The sequence below is a fragment of the Brachyhypopomus gauderio genome, unplaced genomic scaffold, assembly GCF_052324685.1.
Source record: "Brachyhypopomus gauderio isolate BG-103 unplaced genomic scaffold, BGAUD_0.2 sc511, whole genome shotgun sequence".
NCBI lineage: Eukaryota > Metazoa > Chordata > Actinopteri > Gymnotiformes > Hypopomidae > Brachyhypopomus > Brachyhypopomus gauderio.
Window position 1 is genome coordinate 22,501 of NW_027507332.1, and position 7,085 is coordinate 29,585.

Here is a 7,085-nt window from a genome sequence, read left to right on the forward strand (position 1 = left end):
ATCAGGTTGTGGAGGTTGTGTATGTACCCTGGAGGTCAGTGAGGGCCAGGGTTGTGATGCTAGTGTGTGGCCGGGTTAAGGTGTGCATAGCTGGGCGGTGAAATCAAGCTTGAATGCATGCCCTGGATGTCAAAAATGATTTCCATTTAAATGACAAAGTCCCACTTTTAATCAACCATGGCTATAAGCCTACAGTGTGTAGCCGGGTCAAAGTGCACACATGTCGGCATGAATTAATGAATGAAATGCCTACTCTGGATGTTTTAAATAATTTTAATTTAAAAGACAAAGTCTCACAATCAACCATGGCTATAAGCCTACAGTGTGTAGCCGGGTCAAAGTGCACACATGTCGGCATGAATTAATGAATGAAATGCCTACTCTGGATGTTTTAAATAATTTTCATTTAAATGACAAAGTCCCACATTTAATCAACCATGGCTATAAGCCTACAATGTTTAGAGGGGTCAAAGTGCACCCAGGTCGGCATGAATTAATGAATGAAATGCCCACTGTGGATGTTTTAAATAGTTTTCATTTAAAAGACAAAGTCCCACAATCAACAAGGCCTACAAGCCTACAATGTGTATCCGGGTCAAAGTGCACACATGTCGGCATGAATTAATGAATGAAATGCCCACTGTGGATGTTTTAAATAATTTTAATTTAAAAGACAAAGTCTCACAATCAACCAGGCCTACAAGCCTACAATGTGTATCCGGGTCAAAGTGCACACATGTCGGCATGAATTAATGAATGAAATGCCCACTGTGGATGTTTTAAATAGTTTTCATTTAAAAGACAAAGTCTCACAATCAACCAGGCCTACAAGCCTACAATGTGTATCCGGGTCAAAGTGCACACATGTCGGCATGAATTAATGAATGAAATGCCCACTGTGGATGTTTTAAATAATTTTAATTTAAAAGACAAAGTCTCACAATCAACCAGGCCTACAAGCCTACAATGTGTATCCGGGTCAAAGTGCGCACATGTCGGCATGAATTAATGAATGAAATGCCCACTGTGGATGTTTTAAATAATTTTCATTTAAAAGACAAAGTCCCATAATCAATCAACCAGGCCTACAAGCCTACAATGTGTATCCGGGTCAAAGAACACTTTGGTCGGCATGAATTAATGAATGAAATGCCTACTATGGATGTCTAAAAATAAGCCTACAGTGTGTAGCGGGGTCAAATAACACTTTGGTCAGCATGAATTAATGAATGAAATGCCTACTATGGATGTCTAAAATACTTTTCATTTAAAAGACAAAGTCCCATAATCAATCAACCAGGCCTATAAGCCTACAGTGTGTAGCGGGGTCAAAGAACACTTTGGTCGGCATGAATTAATGAATGAAATGCCTACTATGGATGTCTAAAAATAAGCCTACAGTGTGTAGCGGGGTCAAAGAACACTTTGGTCAGCATGAATTAATGAATGAAATGCCTACTATGGATGTCTAAAATACTTTTCATTTAAAAGACAAAGTCCCATAATCAATCAACCAGGCCTATAAGCCTACAGTGTGTAGCGGGGTCAAAGAACACTTTGGTCGGCATGAATTAATGAATGAAATGCCTACTATGGATGTCTAAAAATAAGCCTACAGTGTGTAGCGGGGTCAAAGAACACTTTGGTCAGCATGAATTAATGAATGAAATGCCTACTATGGATGTCTAAAATACTTTTCATTTAAAAGACAAAGTCCCATAATCAATCAACCAGGCCTATAAGCCTACAGTGTGTAGCGGGGTCAAAGAACACTTTGGTCGGCATGAATTAATGAATGAAATGCCTCCTTTGGAAGTCCAAAATAATGTTAAAAATAATTTCCAAGTGCCATAATTATCCACAGGTTGGCTCTTCCAGTCCTATAAGCCTGCTTTGTGTGGCCAGGCAAAGGATCAGATAGCTTGGGGCCAGATTTAAACAGAAAAGGCAGTTTGTGGAGCAAAGACATAATTTTGAATGGGGAGAAAAAAGGAAAACGGTGGAGTAATGCTGCCATCTTTTGGGTAAAAAATGTCGGTGCGCCTATAATTTAAAAGTGGGTTTTCTGGATGTTTTAAAAGACCCAGGGCTATCATCCTGCTGTGTGTAGCGGGCTCAGAGTTCACTTTGGTCGGCATGAATTAATGAATGAAATGCCTCCTCTGGATGTCTGAAATAATTTTCATTTAAATGACAAAGTCCCACTTTTAATCAACCTGGCCTATAAGCCTACATTGTGTAGCGGGCTCAGAGTTCACTTTGGTCGGCATGAATTAATGAATGAAATGCCTCCTCTGGATGTCTAAAATAGTTTTCATTTAAAAGACAAAGTCCCACTTTTAATCAACCAGGCCTATAAGCCTACAGTGTGTAGCGGGGTCAAAGAACACTTTGGTCAGCATGAATTAATGAATTAAATGCCTCCTCTGGATGTCTAAAATAATTTTCATTTAAAAGACAAAGTCCCATAATCAATCAACAAGGCCTATAAGCCTACATTGTGTAGCGGGCTCAGAGTTCACTTTGGTCGGCATGAATTAATGAATGAAATGCCTCCTCTGGATGTCAAAAATAATTTTCATTTAAATGACAAAGTCCCACTTTTAATCAACCAGGCCTATAAGCCTGCTTTGTGTGGCCGGGCAAAGGATCAGATAGCTTGGGGACAGATTTAAACAGAAAAGGCAGTTTGTGGAGCTCAGTAATAATTTTGAATGGGGAAAAAAAGGGAAAACGGTGGAGTAATGCTGCCATCTTTTGGGTAAAAAATGTCGGTGCGCCTATAATTTAAAAGTGGGTTTTCTGGATGTTTTAAAAGACCCAGGGCTATCACTCTAGTGTGTGTGGCGGGCTCAGAGTATGCCTAAAGTGGGGTAACTATTTTAAACATTTTACTAATTTCTGGATGTATTAAATCATCCATGTGTCTCATCCTACTGTGTATGGCGGGCTCAGAGTATGCCTAAAGTGGGGTAACTATTTTAAACATTTTACTAATTTCTGGATGTATTAAATCATCCATGTGTCTCATCCTACTGTGTATGGCGGGCTCAGAGTATGCCTAAAGTGGGGTAACTATTTTAAACATTTTACTAATTTCTGGATGTATTAAATCATCCATGTGTCTCACTCTAGTGTGTGTGGCGGGCTCAGAGTATGCCTAAAGTGGGGTAACTATTTTAAACATTTTACTAATTTCTGGATGTATTAAATCATCCATGTGTCTCACTCTAGTGTGTGTGGCGGGCTCAGAGTATGCCTAAAGTGGGGTAACTATTTTAAACATTTTACTAATTTCTGGATGTATTAAATCATCCATGTGTCTCATCCTAGTGTGTGTGGCGGGCTCAGAGTATGCCTAAAGTGGGGTAACTATTTTAAACATTTTACTAATTTCTGGATGTATTAAATCATCCATGTGTCTCATCCTACTGTGTGTGGCGGGCTCTTAGTGCTCATTCTTAGGCTATGTATTTTATACATTTTACTAATTTATGGAGGAAAAAAAAGACCCAGCATTTTGCATTCAAATGTGCAGGGCGCACCGGCGTTTAAAGTCCAAAAGATGGCAGCATTACTCCACCATAGTAATTATTTTCCTCCTTAAAGCTGTATACCATATGTTTCTGGAGGAATTAAATTCAGGCCTATAAGCCTGCTGTGTGTGGCTGGCTTTTAGTGCACATTCTTAGGCTATGTATTTAATACAGAATAAGGATTTTCTGGATGTATTAAATCATCCAGGGCTCTCATCCTACTGTGTGTGGCCGGCTCTTAGTGCACATTCTTAGGCAATGTATTTTATACAGAATGATGATTTTCTGGATGTTTTAAATCATCCAGGGCTCTCATCCTACTGTGTGTGGCCGGCTCTTAGTGCACCTTTTTAGGCAATGTATTTTATACAGAATGATGATTTTCTGGATGTATTAAATCATCCAGGGCTCTCATCCTACTGTGTGTGGCCGGCTCTTAGTGCACCTTTTTAGGCTATGTATTTTATACAGAATAATGATTTTATGGATGTATTAAATCATCCATGTGTCTCATCCTACTGTGTGTGGCGGGCTCAGAGTGTGCTTAAATAGGGTAACTATTTTATACATTTTACTAATTTATGGAGGTTAAAAAAAGACCCAGCATTTTGCATTCAAATGTGCAGGGCGCACCGGCATTTAAAGTCCAAAAGATGGCAGCATTACTCCACCGTAGTAATTATTTTCCTCCTTAAAGCTGTATACCATATGTTTCTGGAGGAATTAAATTCAGGCCTATAAGCCTGCTGTGTGTAGCGGGGTCATAGTAGGCTTTTATTGGGTAACTGTTTTATACAGAATAAAGATTTCTGGGTGTTTAAAAAAGACCCATGCCTATAAGCCTGCTGTGTGTAGCGGGGTCAGAGTTCACATTCCTTGGGCATGAATTATGAATGAAATGCCCCCTCTGGATGTCCTAAATAATTTTAATTTAAATGACAAAGTCCCATAATTGGTTGGCCTATAAGCCTACTGTGTGTAGTGGGTTTCAGAGTACACTTTGGTCGGCATTGCAGCTTTCAAATATCACATTGCAGATTTCAAATTGTCTTTCTGCAAGAGTCTCCAAAGTTGCAATGTGCAAGTATTTCGGCAACCGGCGCTAATTGAGGGTTAGGCGAGGTTGAAATATTTCAAAGTCCGAGGATATACCAGCAGCATAGACACTTAGAAAAAAATAGAGGCCTTTTTAAATTAAATATACCAGAGGCATAGACACTTAGAAAAAAATAGAGGCCTTTTTAAATTAAATATACCAGAGGCATAGACACTTAGAAAAAAATAGAGGCCTTTTTAAATTAAATATACCAGAGGCATAGACACTTAGAAAAAAATAGAGGCCTTTTTAAATTAAATATACCAGAGGCATAGACACTTAGAAAAAAATAGAGGCCTTTTTAAATTAAATATACCAGAGGCATAGACACTTAGAATAAAATAGAGGCCTTTTTAAATTAAATATACCAGAGGCATAGACACTTAGACTAAAAAAGAGGCCTTTTTAAATTAAATATACCAGAGGCATAGACACTTAGACTAAAATAGAGGCCTTTTTAAATTAAATATACCAGAGGCATAGACACTTAGACTAAAATAGAGGCCTTTTTAAATTAAATATACCAGAGGCATAGACACTTAGAATAAAATAGAGGCCTTTTTAAATTAAATATACCAGAGGCATAGACACTTAGAATAAAATAGAGGCCTTTTTAAATTAAATATACCAGAGGCATAGACACTTAGACTAAAATAGAGGCCTTTTTAAATTAAATATACCAGAGGCATAGACACTTAGAATAAAATAGAGGCCTTTTTAAATTAAATATACCAGAGGCATAGACACTTAGAATAAAATAGAGGCCTTTTTAAATTAAATATACCAGAGGCATAGACACTTAGACTAAAAAAGAGGCCTTTTTAAATTAAATATACCAGAGTTCCTTAAAAAGCCATGGCAACAGGTGAGACCAATCATTGCTGATTGCGTGGGCTGAGAACGTACCGGCATAATTGAAAAGAATCAGCAACAGGTGAGACCAATCATTGCTGATTGCGTGGGCTGAGAACGTACCGGCATAATTGAAAAGGCCATTTTAAATAAAATATACCAGTAGAAAAGACACTTTGAGTAAAAAAGGCCATTTTAAATAAAATATACCATGGCCAAATGAACTTAGAATAAAAGAGGAGAGTTTAGTTTAAATTATACCATGGTTAAATGCTGTTAGAAAAAAAGTGCACAGTTTAATCTTATTTGGAAGGCGCATTGACTCTTAAAGTCCACAAGATGTCACCGGTACTCCATCGTTTTTTTTCTGTTATACCATATGTACGTGCCACTGGGTGGACCCTCCAGACACCTCAGCCTAGTTGAAGTGTCCGATGAAGGTGCACTCATCTGGGCATGAGGTAAAGTTATTATACCAACATCATGTGGAGGTTTTCAAGTCAGAATTTGCACAAAGTCCATAAATATACCAGAAGCATGGAGTTTTATGAGTGAATTAGTCTATGTCCCTTACTTTGTTAGACCATACACAAGATATTTTCTTCAGGAAATGCACAGAGTCCAATGCTATAACATTGCCAGGTGGTGGCTTTAAGGGAAAAAAGCATAAAAGTGTCCGAAAAACATGCTCTTTAGCTCGGGTACAGCCCCAGGATCAAGAAAAATTGTCAGTTTTTTTTTCTATCTTGCTTAGAAATAGGTGTAAATTGACTCTGAAGTGTCATATCAGGCAATGCACAGAGTCCTTAAATATACCAGTAGCATGAGGTTTTTGTTGGAAATTAGTCTATTTCCCTTCCTGAGTTATACCTTATACAAGTAGTAATCTTCAGGCAATGCACAGAGTCCTTAAATTTACCAGTAGCATGAGGTTTTTGTTGGAAATTAGTCTATTTCCCTTCCTGAGTTAGACCATATACAAGTAGTAATCTTCAGGCAATGCACAGAGTCCTTAAATATACCAGCAGCAGGTGGTGGCTTTTAGTGAAAAAAGCATAAAAGTGTCCAAAAAACATGCTCTTTAGCTCAGGTACATCCCCAGGATCAAGAAAAATTGTCAGTTTTTTTCTCTATCTTGCTTAGAAATAGGTGTAAATCCAGTCTGAAGTGTCTGATCAGAAAATGCACTAAGTCCATTTTTTCTGTTATACCATACGCATTTGCCACTGGGTGGCTCCTCCAGACACATCTGTCCACTTGGAGTGTCCAATGAAGGTGCACTCATCTGGGCATGAGGTAAAGTTATTATACCAACATCATGTGGAGGTTTTCAAGTCAGAATTTGCACAAAGTCCATAAATATACCAGAAGCATGGAGTTTTATGAGTGAATTAGTCTATGTCCCTTACTTTGTTAGACCATACACAAGATATTTTCTTCAGGAAATGCACAGAGTCCAATGCTATAACATTGCCAGGTGGTGGCTTTAAGGGAAAAAAGCATAAAAGTGTCCGAAAAACATGCTCTTTAGCTCGGGTACATCCCCAGGATCAAGAAAAATTGTCAGTTTTTTTTTCTATCTTGCTTAGAAATAGGTGTAA